Source organism: Callospermophilus lateralis, chromosome 19 (assembly GCF_048772815.1).
Source record: "Callospermophilus lateralis isolate mCalLat2 chromosome 19, mCalLat2.hap1, whole genome shotgun sequence".
In the NCBI taxonomy this organism is placed as follows: Eukaryota; Metazoa; Chordata; class Mammalia; order Rodentia; family Sciuridae; genus Callospermophilus; species Callospermophilus lateralis.
In genome coordinates, this window is record NC_135323.1 from 6,680,569 (window position 1) to 6,700,365 (window position 19,797).

General features: G+C 42.7%; 1 long non-coding RNA gene and 1 other non-coding gene across 2 annotated transcripts; one reads left to right on the forward strand and one right to left on the reverse strand.

Annotated features, from left to right (window-relative positions):
• Nucleotides 1-5,911: 5,911 nt before the first annotated feature.
• LOC143385012 (uncharacterized) lies at nt 5,912-8,525 on the reverse strand. The gene is made up of 4 exons (XR_013089436.2): nt 8,421-8,525; nt 7,020-7,065; nt 6,289-6,402; nt 5,912-6,083 (listed from the first exon to the last, which is right to left on the reverse strand). It is a non-coding gene; the product is annotated as an uncharacterized LOC143385012 (long non-coding RNA).
• Nucleotides 8,526-19,360: 10,835 nt separating this feature from the next.
• Trnaa-ugc (transfer RNA alanine (anticodon UGC)) lies at nt 19,361-19,433 on the forward strand. Its single transcript has one exon. It is a non-coding gene; the product is annotated as a tRNA-Ala (tRNA).
• Nucleotides 19,434-19,797: the final 364 nt, after the last annotated feature.

The window sequence follows — 19,797 nt, forward strand, 5'->3', positions numbered from 1 at the left end:
GACTAACATGGGACCTTAAAACCAGTAGATATCCCTTAACACTTAGGTGGCTTCTTTAGTCCACAGATCCACCATGAGGAAAAAAAGAGTCAAGAGAGAAATTTGAGCCGATCAAAGTACATACCCTCTTCCCCCTTTAAGACCTAAGACAGATAAAAACTGACTCTGCTGGAAAGTTAGGAGATATGCCAGATTGCCTGAAATTGGGTCTATCCAAAAAAGTTGATCCTTTAAGTGGAGGAGAGACTGAGAAACTCCCAGCAGCTGCCAGAGCCATCTTTGCTCTGGGGAATTTCCTCATTCTTTCCCTGCACTGCAAGGATTACTCCACCTGAATGCAGTAAAGTCAGTCACACCGAGACCCTTGATTTTATACCTATAGTTGCCCCTATGTAAAAACATCTGGTCCACTCGTGGAAAATCTATGGTGCCACTGATAGGAGTCATAATTAAATGGAAGTTCAAAACCTGGAGAGATATTTTCTTATCTAGTTGTCTGATTGTTTCTTGGGGATAATCTAGGTTAAATGTGTGTCTAAAGATAATTTTTTTATTGTAACAATCTGGTACCTAAATAAGTTTGAAGCATTGCATAATCCTGCAGTTAAAAGTTGGGGTTAGGTAATTGTTTAGTTTGTGATTTCAGATAATTCATGCCAGAAAACTTAAATACTTAGGATAAAAAAAATTTAAAAGAACTCTACTTCCAAGTTGGCAAGTAACTCCCAATCATTCAGTTTTATTTTCTCCATCAATTTTGAACTGGGTAGCCTAAAAAGATTTCACTAGGTGAACCAGTGCATTAATTTGGACAAGGATAGTAAATTATGATTTGGTATCTGTTCCCCTTAGTGTGTAAGATTCAGAAAAAAAAATGTTAAATTAAAATGTTGGTCTGGCTTATTAAAATAACATTAAATAGCAACAGTCTTGAAAATATTTAAAGCTTAATTTTGGATATACATGGTAGTGTGTGGTTCTTTTTTAAGATTTTTTTTCCAGGTGATTTAATGTAACTTAGTACTACTTTAAAAACTTCAGAACAAAGAAAGTGACTTAATGATCCTGAAGGGATCTCTTCTGATGGTAGTTTTATATTATTAAATAAGATCCTATTTTCAGTTTTGTGTGAGCAAGTTTTTCTAGTATAAAAAAAAAAAATAGTAAAAATGTCTTTTTATGGGAACTCAAACTAGATTAAACCAGAGGGTAAATTGTATGGCATTTACTAATTACTGGCCAGTCAATTTTTTCTAGGATTTTTGCTTTTTCCTTAAATTTTGTATTTTTTTTTGAGCTCATGATTTTGATCCTACAGACAAGTTAATGTTTTTCTGATAAGTTCTATTTTTGATCAACTATGGAGTTTTTAAACATTGCAATGAGATATCACCTGAGAAAGCAACAAGGCCTTTGCTATTGTATTGTGTTACACTTGTTACGTGTTATATGTCAGTATGTCTGTATGTGTGTATGTCCGTGTATCATGTAGTGATATGACAATTGACAGATGAGGAGCGCTCATAAAATATTTTAAAAATGGATCCAAATATCTTTGACTCACGTGATTAAAATGGTTCAATTTAAATTGGGTAAACAGATAAAAAAAAAAAAAACTAGAAGGTTCTAGATATAAATTTAATAAAAAAAAATTTCTGGATAAAAGTCTATATGATTAAATAATTTAAAAAGTTTAAGTAAATAATATAAAAAAGGTCTGTGTAAGTTGCTTATAAGTTTTTAAACAAGTAATCTTAAAAAAATTAAACAGCTGGTTAAACAAGTGCTGTTGTTTTAAAAAAACTGTGCTATGTTATCTCTTTAAAAGCTAAACTTGGTTAATATAAAAACATCAATGTAATTGTGGTGCCATTAATATGTTTATATCTTCCAGGTATACAAGTCTGTAAGGTAAAAGCTTCAAAAGAACATTATATCAAACTGGTGTCCTAAAGTTGTATGGTAATTTTAGGTTTAAAAAATGTTAGAAATTTATTTATATCATTTGTGTTCTATAACTGGACTTGTTATCAATAAGATATGTAAAGTTCTATGTTACTTTTTACACTGAAATACAATTTAAATATATTTTTAAGTTAATGAGAGCCTAATCTGTGTAAAGGTTTTATTGCAAAACACAAAAGTACTTTGCCACTTTTCTACAAAAGGTTAAAAGCTTTCAGCCTTTCTTTAATTCATGTTTTAAATGTGATATTATGTTATGTTTGCTCAAGTTCACAACAATTTATGTAGGCTTTTGTAAAATGATGTCTAAAAAGTAAAGATCAGTCTCAGAACTGCAGTACTTAAGATTTATAAAGAGCCCCGCCTTACTTGAGATAAAGCTCTATGTCCCATCCCACTATATGTAAAAGTGACTATAAAAAAGTAGGCTAGATTTCAGTACATTTAAAGTTATGTTCAAAAGTTAGTTTTTGTTAAGATTACTAAGATCTCAAACAGGAAATTATAATGTATAACTCTGCCAAAATTCAAGGTAGCTATTATATGAACTAAATATGTTTTTACTCTTTGATAATTTTATCTTGTAGTTTTCAAAATGGCTGAAAGACTGCCTGTTAATGTTTTGCAGAGGTACTGATTTAAGAACTCACAACCTGGGTTAATGTAAGATAAAAAGTTATCACTTACAGGATAGAGAGATAGACATTAAAGCCCAGTGCTCTTAATATAAGGCTGTTGACTTATTTGCTGGATGTTTAAGATCAAGTTTTAAAATTAAAAATTTGGCTTTTGCCCTCTGAGTCAGTATGAGTCAAGGGATAGGGGACTTTTCCTAAGGGCTCTGCAACTCTAGGCCACATAACCTCCTGAACAGGGAGATTAATGAGACCAGTGGAGGACAGAAAGCCAATCAGTGCATTTGCTGTGAAGAGGAGGGTCATCAGAAAAGGGAGACATCCCTGATGCTTCCAAGGGAAGCCACATGGTCAAGCAAGGCCTGGACCCATCCTAGCACAAATGGCACTAGCAGATCTGAAAAGCTGCTGTAAGTTCCCGAGGACTCCCAAGGAAACTCAGCTGACTGTTAACAATAGATGGAAACAAAAGTCAGTTTGACTTGCTTCATCTTAAACACTTAGCAAAGACAGTCAAAGCCAAAACACAGTTATTCCTGGACATTTTAAATAAAATAATAGTTAAATGTAACTTCCATAAATAAATAAACTGGAGGCTTCAAAAGAGATTCTTATGTAGAAATGCCTGATAACCATCAAAAGGGAACTGCCAGAGTAATTTTAGCTTAAGGTTAAGGCCTTTATTTCTAACCTATACAGGTGGGCTTAGTTTTTGCTAGTATAGTTATCCAGCCCTAATAACAGAATTAAAGATTTTACAAGATCAGATGACATTAAATTATTAAACTGTGTCTTAAAAAAAGGACATCTGTAACCCTAAAAGTTAAATGTTATGTTTACAGTCCTAATAACTGGGGATGTTAAAGCCTGGTAAAAAACTTATGTACAGTGACATGTTCCAGCTGCTGCAACACTTATTCAGTACTCATGGTTTTTGTTTCTCTCATAGAAGCACCCATCCCCAGATGACAACCTGTTTTTCCCCAACCAGACCTCAAATGGAACTGACTTCTAAAAGGAAACTCACATCCCCCACGTCGCTCCCCAACGTCTTCAAGCCCCCTCATGTTCGACACCCCTTTTCAGCTCTGAAGCAGCAAGAACGAGTCATCGCCCCTTCTCCACACAGCAATAAAGTTTCTAAAATTAGGGGGGGAACAAAGCCAAAAGTAGATAGATAGTGTAGATAGGTAAATCGAGTCAGGTTGGATCTAGGAGGTCAATTTTAAGTAAGTCTGGGAAGTTAAAGACTGTCCCCTGAGGATTACTGTTTACCAAGATGTAGAGCCAGCCCAAATAGGCCCCCAACTGAGGGAACCATGATTGGTTCCCAAGTTTCCAGACAAAGGGGGGAATGAAAGACCCCAGCCCAGCAACCTTAGGCTTAGTTGCAAAATTATTAGGGCACGTCACAAACCTGCAGACAATGTGTTTTTCAGATAATCAGTTAAGTGTGACCGATTGAAAAGGGAAAAACAGGATGGTTGGGAAAGAGCAGAAAAACAGATTCCAGGGCATGCCTGAATAAACAGGGGCTAATAAGCAGGAACAGAAAAATCAGAGTGCTCATATGTAACTGTCATGTGGTATTGTTTCAGGAACATAAAATGAAAAATAACTTTACCCTTTAGGTAACCTATATGCTGGGTTCAAAATAACCAATAAGAAACCTGTTGCTTACCGCGCGCGCGAAACCTGCCCCTTGACCCTATAAAAAACCTGTACCCCAAAGCCCGGTGTGCCAGCTCACCGAAGCTCCGGCTGAGGTTTCGCTGAGCACCCACAGGCGTCTGTGTCCGAATAAACCTCATGCGTTTGCAGCCAGTGCCTCGTGCGTCTTTCCTGGACAGGGAATCGGTGGGTCTTTCAGGGGAGGGGTAGAGCACCTGCCCAGCATGTGGGAGGGCCTAGGTTCCATCCCCAGCCTCTCACACACACACACAACAGTGGCCGATTTTTAACAACCCACAACATTTTGAAAACAACCCATCTGTTTACATGGCGTGGCAGTTTTCAGAGTGAGCACCCTGTCCACAGTCGCACTTCCTGTTCCAGGAAGAAAGCTGTTTCCTTCCTCCTCCTGCAGGGATGGCACTAAGGGGACACACGTGGGAGGGGGTCAAAACTCCCAGAGTTCTTCTCCTGCCCCCAAGCCAAGCCACCCATAAGGAGCATCTGTAAGAACCTTGCAATGCAGCCAGGATAGCCCCTCTTGGCTATCCCAGGGGGCCAGCTTACCACCCCCCACACACCCCGGAGAGCCCACACTTAGTTCTTGGGGGGGGGGGGCAGAAGGGGGTGCCACAGGGCAGTCATCAGGCCTGGGAGACTTCCAGGACTGGGAGGTGAGGAGACCTCGCCATCCTGAGAGGGCTCAGCAGAAGGCTGAGGTCTCCTGGAGACAGGCCTGGGAGATGGGGTCACTCATACCCGATCCCAGGGAATGACTCCCTCTGGGCAGAGGATAGTGGAGATGATCACTGCATCAGCCAGCAGGGATGGGGGTCCAGGAGCTTCAGCCATTGCAGTCAGAGCACACTCACACACAAGGCACTTAAAGTGTGCTTTTACATATAGATGGAAAAGGGGACAACAGAGCTGGTCCCCCAAGGCTCAGGAACGTGGCCTGTACCCCACTTGCACCACCACTGTAGAACCTGGGTGGCAGCCTCCCCTGGGTTCTATACCTCAGGTGCCACAAGACTCCTGTCCAAAGTTTCCAAGGACAGCCTGTTGTGCTTCTAAGGGAAGGCATAACAAACTCAGGCTGCCCTGGTCAGCGCCTCCCCAACTCAGGATGCTGCCTGCCCTGGAGAGGCAGGAATAAGGCCTGGCTATTTTGGGTAGTTCCTCCCTATCTCAGAATGTTGCCTCCCAGTACATTCTAGGTGCCCTTGAGGACTACAAGGGAAAGACTCCCGCTCCCCAACTGATCAACCAAGGCCACCCATAGAACTGTCCTATGAGCCCTGTAGGAAGAGTAAAGGCTTCCCAGGGGCCCAGGGCAGAGCTCCCACTGATCTCTTTCAGGCCAAGGGCAGCAGAAAAGGGAAACCTCAGGGACCCCACCTGGTTATGGTCTGTGGCTCGTTTTCCAGCCTGAGGAGGCCCATGGTGTGAAGCCTGGGGATTGGGGGGCCCAAAGACAGTCTACCTGATCTGATGGCCCAGGCCAGGCAGCTCTGGTGAAGGGCCAGGTGAGGACTGGTGGATGGCAGAGGGTGCCAAGGTGGTGGGTTTGAAGCTGGGTCTCAAAGGATCCAGAATTGTGGAATTCAGAACCTGCTTCTAGAAGACAGTCAGGCACACAGTTGTTGCTCAATCATGTTTAATCATTTAAAGTTTACATTGTTCACTCTTAAAATTTGAAAAGTGTAAAATAGCATGTCACCACACCACATTCCAGAGGTGGGGTGCTATTCTTCCACCGGTGCCTGGACAGGATTTCTATCAATTTATTTTAAATAGTTCCTTTGTCTTCGCCTAGAAGAGAGAGAGAGTTCAGTAGAGCCCCATGAGGTGGGCAAGAGAGGCCAGCTGGCAGGACTAGGCCTTGAGGGCCATGGATGGGTTACATCCTTCTCCCAGACCCTACCTGGGCCTCCCCCTTGGTCACGTGCTCTGCTGCCTCCAATGCCACCCTAGCCCAGGCCCACATGCCATCAGGCAAGAGGCTGCCCATTCTGACCTGCTTTATGGAACAATAGGTGAAGCCAAAAACAAGAGCCACCACCAGCACAGCCCCGACGAGCCACACCACGGGCCCACCACATGTCAGATTCGCAGACACTCCAAACATGTTCTGGACAGGAGAAGAATGGGTCAGCTGACCTAAGTGACCCTGTGTCCACCCTACATATTCAGGACATGGAGGGGACTATGGGCTCAGGTAAGACCAGTGAAAAATACAGTGATGTAGAGATGACCCCACTCCATCTTACTCAATGGGAAGAATAGGGCCCCATCAGACCCCAACCCCCTTCTCTGCAGTGACTTGCTGGTGACCTCAAGAAAGTGACTTAGCCTTTCTAAGCCCAACCTCCTACAGGTCCTGGAGATCCCACCCTCCACTCCTGGGCTGGCAGGAACCTGGGAGACACATGGAGGCACTCAGAGCAGGCCTGGCTGGTGAGAAATCTCACAATGAGGGCTGACATGCTACAGAGGGGTTCAAGGCTTGGGTGTCCAAGGTCCCTCTGATGTCCCATCACTGCCTCTCCAGGCCTGGGAATGAAGGATGAGGGCTCCTTTGGGTTTCCTGAGAGCTTTCAGGGCTGTGGCTTGGGACACCGTCAACTCAGGAGTCTTGGGGTCTGAGTCATCCTGGGTCTACCCAAGTAACTAAGGAAGTGACCAGGTCCTGCTCCTGTCCTCAGGAGCGAGTGGCTGGCCATCATGAGACCAGTCTTTGACTCTTACCACAGAGAAGGATATCCAGGATCCGAGTTCCATCTTCTTTGTAAGCCTGAAAGAATTCAACCATCTGGGAGAAAGCCCATGTCATGTTCTGTCACTCACTCCATCTTCTTGGGAGCCCTGGAGCCCCAGACCATGGCAGATCCAAACTCACCAGGACCATACTTGGACAAGAGGCAGAGTGGGCTGCCCAGGACTCCTGGGCTGTCCCAACCAAGCCTCCTTGTGTCTGGAGCATTTCCTGGGCCTCAGATCTGTGAAGGATCAAGGCCTCTGCAGGCCTGGGGGAAAGTGCTCAAGGGCCGTTCAGGGCTGAGGGTGGGGGCCATTGCCTCCCGAACTCCCCAGCCCAGCCAGTGCTTTCCCAGCCCAGGATCCCCTCCACCAGCCTCAGTGCACTGGGGTGGTCATAGAAGCTACTCTCCACCTACCCCTCCCTTCATCCTTCTCTCTGCCCCACCCTGTAGCTTCCAGCATAGGACCTGAGAAAAAGCTGCAGAAGGTTGGAGCAGAGAAGGGAACCCAGCTGTCTCCAGCCTCAAGTTGCTAGTGGGGCAGGTTGAGGCCAACCGCTGCCATTTCTCCTTCAAGCTACAACCCTGTCTGGATTCTCCCAAGGCCTCTGCAAGCTGGGATGGTGACAGCTTCCCTTGGTGTCAGCCCCTGAGGCCTCCTGGCTTCTCATCTTGACTCACCTTGGAAAACATCCCATCCTCTGGGAAGGAGCCCCCTCACTGCTCCCCTTTCTGATACCTGCCCCCCTTCTGCCTGAGCACTGAGCACCCAGGGATTGATCCCTCACCTCTTCCTCTGTTCCTTGGGTGCTCGACATCACGCAGCAGCCCAGTGCTTGTTCCTAGCCCATTTACTCTGCTGTTCTGGCTCCCCCACCTCACTGTTCCCGCAGAGCCCTGAGTCACCTGTGGGTCCTGGGAACCTGCAGTAGCACAAGCCTGAGCGGGCCTGTGCTTGGGTGGGGCAATGCAGCCAGAAGCTGGGCCACCCTGGGGTAGGTGTGGAGAAAGAGGCAGCCCTGGTCTTCAACCCACTCTCTGCCACTTCCTCCTCAGTACCCCTGCCTCAGCTCCCCATTTCTAACCTTCCACAGTCTTGACACCCCATGCCCCTGTTGTCCTTTTAGAAGGAAAGGTCTGACTCTTACCTGCAAAGAGGGCCCCTGCTCCACCTGGGCCTCCTGTTAACTGAGAATCCTTTCTAGCCTTTACCACCCCTCCCCAGAGACCTTTTGGCTTCCCAGACTAACCCCTGCCCTTACCAATACCGAGGGACTCCCAAACCCAAAAATGAGCCACCCGAGGGACTCCCACACCTGGTAATGAGCTTCTTGAGGGACTCCCACCCCTGGGGGGGTCTCCCTCCTCCCTCCTCCTTCCTTGCCCTCACCTTGGTAAAGAGGGTAATCTGCTCAGTTGCAAAATATTTTCTGTCTCAGATTGGGAACTCAAAACCAGAGCTGAGCGGCTGGCCCCACCCTATTTCCTCTTTTCTTAACTGACTTATTAAAATGATGATGGTTTATCTGAAATCATGTGACACAGATTGGCTCTGTGAAGGCTATGGGCCAGAGGCCCCAACGAACTTCCCCTACCTGCCCTCATGCCCCACCCTAAATGAGCCTGCCACCCAAACTCCTCCCATGATCTGGTCCGGTTAAACACTATGAAACCCAGACCTTGTTAGAGCCCACAGTCATTTTCCCTCTCAAAAATGTGCCCCTCTGTTGCTTTTTTTTTTTTTTTTTTTGGAGATTGAATTTTTTATTTCTTATATGGAAACAAGCTTGTCAATGGCCTAGACTCATACACATTAGGGACTTTTACTACGCTCAACCTGAAGAGGGATTGTTCTTTCTCTGCTATTTTGTTGGCTGCTTCTACTACTGCATTACAGGTACCTGCAGCTGTGGCCAGCCCTCATGGTGAAATGTCAGAGAGCACAGCTGCTGGGTGTCAGTCTGCAAATCCACAGCCTGTCAGCTCTGAAACTCCTAAAGTTTCCATTCTTTCAGATGACCCTAGCATTCAGGGAAATCTTTCAAAGGAACTGAACACAAAATAATTCACTAAAAATAGCTCAGACACCTAGTCTCTAAGCAAAGGAATGAAGCCTTCAACAAACAGGAACCATAGTATAGGAGAAAAGGAAAAAAATATTTTCTGTTTTTAATTTTTTATTTTAGTTGTTGATGGAACTTCTTTCAGTTGTATGTGGTATTGAGAATCAAACCCAGTGCCTCATGCATGCTAGGCAAGCACTCTACCACTGAGCCACAACCCCATCCCCAAGAAACAAATTTCATTCACTTTTAAAAAATGCACAAAGAATACTGAGGAACAGGAAAACTTAACTCATGAATGGAAAAATACCAGACGTGAGATTGACCATGCCTGAGTAAGATAAGACTCCAGAATCCCTGGGATTAATTTTTTTCTATTCATTTATTTTTTTGTTTATTTATATTTTGTACCAAGGATTGAACCAAATGGTGCATAACAAATAAGCCACATTCACTGCCCTATTTTATTTTTAATTATTTCTATTTTGAGAGAGAATTTCTCTAAGTGGCTCAGTGCCTAACTTGTTGAGCCTACCTTTGAATTTCTGATCCTCCTGCCTAAGAGTCCTGAGCTGCTTGGATTAAAGGGATGTGCCACTGTGGCGGCTCTAGGCTAAACTTTCAAGTAACTGTCTTGAATTGCTAGTATGCATGCACCTGAAACAAAGTCAAAATACACCAGGCAGAGACATACAAAACTTCCCAGGACAATGAAGAATACATGGCTACATTGGGAGACATCATCACAACTCTGTTGGGTCTGTGACCCCTGGCCATTAGTCAACAGTGAAACACACAGCCTTCTCAGGATCATAGTACGACTCCCCAGAAAAGGCCACATTCTGAGCCATAAACTTCACCTCAACAAGTGTGCAATGCCAGTGAAATCCCAAGTAGGCTCAAAGAACATGGGAGTTAAAGCAGAAATCAGATCAGAAGCAGCTGGAAAACCTCTAAGCAATGGGAGATGCAACACAGGGCTCTAAACAGACATAGGAAGATGAGGTTACTCAAGGGTAAATTTGATCATGTTTAGAAAAATGAAATAAAAAAGTTCAACATGGAAAACAGCAGAAATGGAGCACTGGGGGTATCTACACTATCCAAAGCACATATTAGAAAAGAAGAGATAAAAGCAATCATTAACCCAATACTTAAGGAAAGCAAAGAAAAAAGAGCAAGGTAAGGGTAAATTAAGCACAGGCAGGTAAGAGGGGGTGTTGGTGAAACAACAATCAAGAAATCAGCAGGGGCTGGTGCTGGAGCTCAGCTGTAGCACACTCTCCCTGCATGTGTGAGGTACTGGGTTCAATTCTCAGCACTACATATAAATAAATAAAGATCTATGAACAATTTTTAAAAATTAAGAAAAAAATATAGAAAAAAAAAAAAAAGAAATCAGCAGTCAGCAAAACCAAGTTCTTCCTGAACATCAGCATCACTGACAAACTAATATGTGGCTAAGGAAACAGAGGACAGGAGTGAGGTTATGGCTCAGTGTAGAGAGCTTGCCTAGCACCAGTTACACACTGGGTTCATTCCTTGTCAACACATAAAAGTAAATAAATTAAAACAAAGCTATGAGAAATACAATAACATAAACAAATAAGAAAACTGAGGACACAGAAACTATCCATTAGAATTAAAAGACCCACCATTACCATCCATGGGCTCTTCAACAATATCATGAACATGCACTTGACACAAATTGATAACTTAGAGGAAGTGGCCCAATAATTTCAGAAAGACCATCTCCTACAACATACACAGAAGGACAAATACACAAAACACATGAGCCTGTGCCTAGAGAAGAAACTGACTCAATAACTCATTACCATCAAAAAAGTGAAATGTAGGACTTTTAGACATCCTACAGGCTGCTACCAGACACTCCAGAACTGCCACCAATTTTCTACATTTCTTTTGAGAATGCAGAAGCAGAGAAAACACCTTCTAATTTCTTTGGAGGCATATGTTACATTATTATCAAAATTAACTTGATAGGGGCTAGGGATGTGGCTCAAGCGGTAGGTAGCGCGCTCGCCTGGCATGCCTGAGGCCCGGGTTCGATCCTCAACTCCACATACAAACAAAGATGTTGTGTCCGCCAAAAACTAAAAAAATTAAAATAAATATTAAAAATTCTCTCTCTCTCTCACCTCTCTTTTTTTAAAAAAATTAACTTGATAAAATGAGGAAGCTATGAATTACTCTCATGATCATAAATGCAAAATACCTCTACAAACATTACTTAACTGAACCAAAAATAATTAAAAAGAATTGCATGCCAAGTCCAAGATGTTGAAAAGAGTTGAGACTATGAGCTAAAGAGAAGGGGTGTATTATACTATGTGATGGTTCATGTGAATTTTCACCTTGATGGGATTAAGAGAGACTGATGATTGATGGGCTTCTGGGTTTGGCCATGAGGCTGTGTCTAGGAGTGATTGACATGTGGGATAGCAAACTGGAAAACCTCCATATGTGTGGGTAACATCATCAAATAGGATGGTGGTTTGCATGAAATAAAAGTTGCAACAACATGGAGCAGCTGCAGATGCAAGCTCAATTCTACACAGATGGGTTTTCCACTGCTGCTGTGACTGCCTGAGGATATCAGACTTTGCCTTCTTCACTCTTCCAAAGCTGATCTGCCAGTGATTCTCCAGGGAGTTTCCAGAAGCATTGGATCTCACACTAGGGTAGCACCATTGATCTCTCTTGTTCAGAGGCTTCAGCACCTTGGGCTGCACAACTACTACTTCTCCAGCTCCCTAGCCAGCAGATGGCCATGGAGGACTCTCCAGCTTCTGGTCACCTAGGACAATCCAATAAATCTCCTTTTTGTATTCATTCTTCTTGTTAATTCTGTTCCAATGGAGAACCCCCACTAATGTACTATATAAGACTATAATCACTCATTTTTGTCTTCCTTGGGGACCTGGTGTTCTCTTGAGGAAACTCCAGACACCAGAGATCTCGGGGACACTGGCTGCTCAGAATCACCTAGGCATTTTTGGCTTCCCCGTGGTGACCCGGCGTCCTCTGGAGGAACCTCTGGGTACAGGAGAGCCCCAGGGACACAGGCTGCGCAGAGTCCCCGGATCCCTGGAGCAGAGAACTCAGCCCCAAGCCCCTCTGTTGCTTAATAAAGCATCACTGATCCATTGAGATCTGTCTCCACTTCTTTTTCTTTTTGTATTCCCTTTCATCTGCTTTCATTTGGTACTAAACTCAAGAATGGAGTTCAGGACTCTTTACCCTTCACTGTCCTAAAGAACCTCTACCACTTTTCCACATTTCCCTCTCTCTCTGCCTTATACTCAAAGAAAGAATCCCTTCATGAATCCTGGGCTAGATTTTTGCTGCCTTACTGCCGTGTGGATGGAGCAAGGACCTACATAGGGTCTTTCATTGATATTAGAAGCATCTTCCTCCAACCTATCCAATCCAATTCCTTCCTTCCTCTACCATGCGACCAGCGCAATGGTTTCATTAATGAGGTTCTTGGCATAAAAGTTAGCTAGTGAGATTGAAATAAACACACAGACTCAGTTACCTTTTTCTATGACCAGGTCCGAGACAGCTCCCCTCTCTGGTTTCCTTCTCTAACCGCCAGGCAGGGCAGCAAGGATTACTCAGGGCTAGCAGGAGAGAGAGAGTGAGCACGCCAGGGAGTAGCCTTTTATTGGGGAACAGAAATGCAGGGGAGAATTCCATCCAATGAAGGTTGAAGGGGGAGCCGCACTCCAAGGTCAGGGTCAGTGATTGGGCCTCCGGGGTCAGTGGTCAGTTACACCCCCACATGGACAGGTTCTCTCAACAGGAGAGGGCCGGGAAAGCTCCGACACAGCCAGAGCGCCTCAGACCCTGACCAGGAGTCACCCAGTCACGTGTGAGAATGGCTCCCGACACCTTCCCTTATATATTCAGACCTCCGGATCAGAGGCTGATTTCTGCCGTTTTGTTCCTGCCTGCAACACTGGCCTTCTAGTTCTTTGGAGAGATAAGATCCCTTCCAGTCTCTTGCTGAGATGCCCTGACTGAGACCCTTGCCTTTTGGTTCATTTGCACCCTGGGTGTCCTCTATCAATGGGATTGCAGGAAGGGACACCCTCTCATTCTCTGGTGGAACTCTGAGTGTATAAAACTGCTGCAAATCCTGGGTTTGGGGGCCTCTCAGTCCTTCCCTCTCCTCCTCCATCAATTGCCAAGGTGACCTGCCTCCAGGGAATTGTTCTTCCCTTCAGGGAGCTGTAGGAGATTTTAATGAAGTACCTCCTGGGTAGCTCCTTTTCTACCCATTTGGACAGACACAGAGGCACCCCTGGAAAGCTTCTTGCCCACCTTTGGCCCACCTTTTGGTCAGTAATCTTGTAGGTAGGATGGGGGGAGTAGAAAACCTGCTAAATGTTGTATATAATAATTCTATCAAGTGGTTAAACTGTAATGACCCCCCACATGCTTTCTTTTCCAAGAAGCAATTTACCTGCAGCCTTGCCTGGCCTCTGAGGACAGGATATGTCACATTCCTTAGCAAACTACCTGTTCACTACAGGAGAAATGCAGGCCCAAAATAATGTTGATAACAGGAACTCAAGTTTTCCTGAGGGAGGAGACTTTTGTGACCTGAAATTCCAGGAGGTTCTCAAGATAGAGCTTCCCTAGCTTTAAAATTAGACTATTTTCTAGACTCTCATAATACACATTGTCTCTCTGTACTCCCCACTCTGGCAGGAAAAAGACCAGAACATCTGGCTTTTAATTAGAGTAAAACTACCCCTCAGCTCTCTGTCGTAGTTCAGGAACACAAATTGTTTTTTTTCTCTCGTGGAGATGTCACCCAAAACTCCAACAGCCTTGCCTCCCACTTCAAATTGAGGAGCGTAATATGAAATCATGGTCCTGTGAGTATGAGGACCCAAAAGGACAAAGGGCACATGTAAGAAATTTTAAGGGCCCAACTAGCTGACAAATGTCCTCCCTCAATTAAAATAGTTATCACTCTGAATGAGGCTCCAGCCAGAGGTTATGGAAGAAAGGGCAGAAACTACTGACCCCTAGAGTCTCTGGGTTTGGGGAGCTGTCTCCTAGCCAAAGAGACAGTTTTCTTGACACTGGTGCCTATGTCTCTTTAAAAAAAAAAAAAAAAAATCTTTTTTTTCAGAGGGGATTCTCATCCTCAAAAGTTATAGTAGAGGATGGCATAATCACAGTTGAGATAAAGTGTAGGGCAGTCACATCAGAGAAATAGAAACCTATGATGGAGAAAAGGAAACCTAACTTGCAGACTGATGCTCACTTCCTGGTCTTGGGGCAGCACATGGCTAAGATGGCGCCTGGAGATCAGCCAGAAGGCGTTACCATGGGTTGTGACAAAAAATCGGACCACCTCTAGGATAGGCTTAGAACCCTTCTGTCCATGTCCTAGTGGACAGCTCCTGTCTCCCCTTCCTGCCTGTAGGATGGGTGTACACGTGAACTCTCCCCACCCTGCTGACCTTTATCCTGATGGCTCCTGTGCCTTATATTAGCTGTGTGTGCTTCCTCAATAAATGAGTTCCAGTCTTGACTGGTCTCCCTGACGTGTCTGATCGTCTCCCTGAAGCGTCTGATCGTCTTCCTGTGAGGGAGAGCTGGGTGCGAACCCTGACAATAAAGGAAATGCCTAATAATTTTCTGCATCCAACCTGGTCTAACTACCAACTGCTAAAAACAAACAAACAAACAACAACAACAAAAAAATGATTAAAATGCCCTATGCAGAGGTTACTCAAAACAGCAGCTTTGGGGCTGGGGTTGTGGCTCAGTGGTAGAGTGTTCGCTTAGCACATGTGAGACACTGGGTTCAAACCTTAGCACCACATAAAAATGAAATAAAGATATTGTGTCCACTGACAACTAAAAAATAAATATTTAAATAACAACAACAACAACAACAAAACCCAGCAGCTTCACTTAGTTTTTGCTATCTCTATCTCACCAAGGCTTGCATTGAAAAGTAAATTGTAGAGGTCTGCAGGAAAAAAATGTCACTTTTAAATGCCAGCCCCCACCTTTCTGACCCAATCATTTGTTATTTATATTGTGGGACCAAATGGCTGGCTATCTTACCATGCTGATTTTTTTTTTTTTGAGAGAAGTTTTTAGCATTTATTTATTTTTTTAGTTTTCGGCAGATACAACACCTTTGTTTGTATGTGGTGCTGAGGATTGAACCCGGGTGCCCCATGCTGCTTTCTTAACAAGTTTCTCCCTAAACACTACAGGACAGGGAGGGAAAAATGAAATGATCAATTCTTCTTTATCTAGAGAATCTTTACCTAAGAATTTCAGGGCTCACCATTCCTTTATCTTTTTTTTGTAATGGGGATTGAACTCTGGGCCACTTGACCACTGAGCCACACCCCCAGCCCTATTTGTATTTTATTTAGAGCAGAGTCTCACTAAGTTGCTTAGCACCTCACTTTTTTTTTTTTAATATATTTTTCTTTAGGTGTTGGACATATGTCTTTATTTTATTTATTTACTTTTATGTGGTGTTGAGGATCGAACCCAGGGCCTCCAACACGCTAGGCAAGCGCTCTACCACTGAGCTACAAGCCCAGCCCCAGCACCTCACTTTTGCTGAGGCTGACTTTGAACTTGTGATCCTCCTGTCTCAACCTCCTGAGCTGATGGGATTACAGACATGTAATCACCATTCTTTCAATATCTAAGCTAACTCTCTGAGTCAAAAAGTAAACTCTGATCTCATAACAGCCTTGTAATATTTTAAGAACTCTTTTTTTTAATTCTATATTTTTTGAAATCATGATTTTATGATTTGATCCTACAATCAGCCTTATTTTATCTAACTGTAGAGGTTTTTGCACTCTTTGTTCAGGGATCAGTTTTCAAGGGTTAGCTCTCAAATGCACTGGGAAAATTTCCTAAATAGGACTTCGACATGGTGATGCTAGAAATAAATCTAACAGAAGCTTTAATAAACATATATAGTGTTACCTCCTACCTGTGGAGCTCTACCTACAAAAAGCTAGAAGATATTGCACCTTGTCTGTCTTGTGTATGTGCGAACACATGTATTGCATTGTTATGTCTATATGTGCCTGTGTCCATATATCATGTACATGGTATCAAAACTGGCATATAGATATATGATTGCTCATAAATTAAAATATAAAAGAAAAATGGATCAGTTCACATGATTTAAGAAGCTCAATGTAAATTAGGTAACAAATGAGAGTAAAGATGTCTTTAAAATTACTAACTCACAAGATTTTCTAGGTGGTAAACAATAGAGTGTTAATTTCTATAAAATGTCTAAAACATAATATCCATTGCTTCTAGGATTTTTATTCAACAAGGAAGACATGGCTAGTACTGTTAACTATAATTGTCTGATAGCTTGGATTTTACAGTTAAAAATAAGTAAATTAGATTTAACATAATTGGAATTAATCATAAATGTGTTTGTTATAGACATCTGATTAATTTACAAAGTTAAGGTGCTAACTGCTAAATATAAAATCAGGTACTCTTTTTAAATTTTATAAGGTAACATTTAAACATTATGTGTGTTTTCATAAATGGGTAAATGGAAAAATGTTTAAGATTGTTTTGTCTGTGTCTTTACTGAAAACAAGGTTAAGTTTTACTTAGAGCAGCTAACTGGTCTTAAAGGAATTAGGGTTTGTATAACTCTGGTTAAACAACAACTGTTATTTTAGAGTATTACATTACATTTCAGATTCTGAATTTTTCTTTAAAAGCTAAACTTGGCCAATATAAAAACATTAATGTGGGCTGGGGATGTGGCTCAAGCAGTAGCACACTCGCCTGGAATGCGTGCGGCCCGGGTTCGATCCTCAGCACCACAAACAAAGATGTTGTGCCCGCCGAAAAAACTAAAAAATAAATATTAAAAATTCTCCCTCTCTCTGCCTCTCTCTCTTTTAAAAATAAATAAATAAATAAATAAATAAAAACATTAATGTGATTGTGGTTCCATTATTGGCTTCTTTGTATGTTAAGAGGCCAGTGATCTTCCAAGTATACAAGACTTTGAAGTATAAGATTTAGAAGAACATTTTACCAAGCTGGTGTTCTTCAAATTAATGTTTAAAGGTTTTGGATTATAAAAATTATGTTTCGGGCTGGGGATGTGGCTCAAGCGGTAGCGCGCTCGCCTGGCATGCGTGCGGCCCGGGTTTGATCCTCAGCACCACATACAAACAAAGATGTTGTGTCCGACAAAAACTAAAAAATAAATATTAAAGATTCTCTCTGTCTGTCTGTCTCTCTCTCTCTCACCTCTCTGTTAGAAAAAAAAAATTATGTTTTTTAGTTTATAGCTTAGTTTATACAAACTCAATATATTTTTACTACTGTTGATATCATTTTGTATTTTTCTTGTAAACTTTAACTGCTGTCTGTCAGTGTCTTACAGAAGTACAACTTCCAATATAACAACCTGAGTTAATTTGAGATAGAATTGTGGGGACAGACTAGGCAAGACAGCAAAGAAAGCAAGAAACACAGTTATTTGTCTGCAGCCAAATAAATTTATTTTTCAGAGGGCAAAACTTTTGATGTAATCAATCAATCCCCCTGAACTCCCAGTTCAGGCAGTTTCAGAACTTTATACCCAGTGTGTAGGGAGAGGGACTCAGAAGTTCACAATCTGCAGAAGTTTACTTGAAAGCAGCTGTTTGTTTCACTGTTCTGGGCAAGTTAACCCTTCAAGGATAGCGTGGAGAAGGGGAGAGCTGCTTTTCCCTTTTCTTCCCTCCCCCTGCCAGCTATTACCAGGAGCCCAATTGGTAACACCTTCTCTTCTCTTTGAAATGAATAGGAAGCTTCACTGCATTGAAAAAAAAAAAAAAAAAAAAAAAAAAAAATATATATATATATATATATATATATATATACTGTGTGTGTGTGTGTGTGTTGCTAGGAATTGAACCCAGGGCCTTATGCATGCAAGGCAAGCACTCTACCAACTGAGCTATATCTCCATCCCCTAAACTGAACTCTCTTGTAGAGATTCTTTTGCTGATAGTCATAATATAAAAAACAATTATGGTGAAGATTTCTGGAGAAGATTAATTAAGATTTTCTATGGAGGAGGGGGTGCCACTACAATAGGAGGCTATCATCTATAGACAAACAGGATGTGAGGCTAACTACAGACCCCAATTAAACGGAAGCCAGCCATAAATAACTGTCAACTTATTGACATTAAAGTTAAAATCTTTAAGACTCTCACTTTAAGACTGGTTATAAGGATGGCCTTAGCCTAAGCAACTCCATTTTAGAATAAACCTGCAGTCTCACCAGGCACAAGCCTATAGAGCCCTCCAATATGTCATCGGGCATAGCCTGATAAAACAAGTCACTTTCCACAAGAGTGAAGTCACTTGATATAAACATGTCACTTGCCTTAACCCTGATAGAGTCAGAAGGGTAATATCAGGGCGGAAACCACCAGACCATGTGTTCTCTCTAAGATGTAAGATGTCTCTAAAAAACCTGGTAACAGTTGATAGGACCAAAACAGTATACAGAAGCCCCCAAATTTAGTATAAATAATGGAGCAAATGAACAGATATTCAAGCCAGTGATACTGATACTGATGCCCACATGCCAGAGAGCCTTATGAGGACCTGTACTGGCATCCCAACTCTTCTCATCATCTGCCTGATTCTCTGCATCATCTTCACTGCTGTAAAACTCTACAGCAGCCTCTTGACTCTGGTGAGAATGGTGACATCCATGTACGACCATCTTCTCAACCAGGAGATCTTCACACCAGGAGAAGTTTCCATTGGTTCCTGACCTAATCATTGTGGTCTGAGTGGGTGTGCATCTGCTGGACTTGAGGCCTAAGACTTAAGACTTTAAATCTAGCACTTAAGCCTAACATGCAGAGGGAATGTCTGTAATAGGTCTGTCTTGATTAAATGTGTTTGCAGTGCTTAGATTTAACTTAGAATTTGTTTGCTTTGAATTATTGTGTCTTTTGCAGTGTTTGTAGTGCCCAGCATTAAGAATTGTTATTTCTTGGGCTGGGGATGTGGCTCAAGCGGTAGCATGCTCGCCTGGCATGCGTGTGGCCCGGGTTCGATCCTCAGCACCACATGCAGACAAAGATGTTGTGTCCGCCGAAAACTAAAAAATAAATATTAAAAATTAAAAAAAAAGAATTGTTATTTCTTGATTAAGAAATATAATCTTTATATAATCACTCACCTATAGAGTGATAGCAGGGGATATAACTCAGTTGGTAGAGTGCTTGCCTTGCACTCACAAGGCCCTGGGTTCAATCCCCAGTGTCACCAAAAAAAAAAAAAAAAAAGAAAAAGAAAGAACCTATACTGTGAAATTGTATTGAGTGATTTTAGTGATTTTGAGTGAATAAAGCATTGAAAAGGGCATAGCATGTGGACATTCTTTATTTCTCCCCTCAACTGCAGAAATCACGCCTTTGCCCATCAGTGATACTGGTGAAACTGGCTTGCTGGATATTTAAGACCAAAGCTTAGAGATTAAAGTTAAGGAAGTAAAAATACAAGGAAAGAAAATAGCCAATATTTGGCTCTTAACTTCTGAGTCAGCTTGAGCCCAGAGAACTTCTCTAAAGGCTTTGAGACTCTGGGCCATATGGACTATTGGGTCAGCAGCCTCCCCCCGCCCCCTCATGGC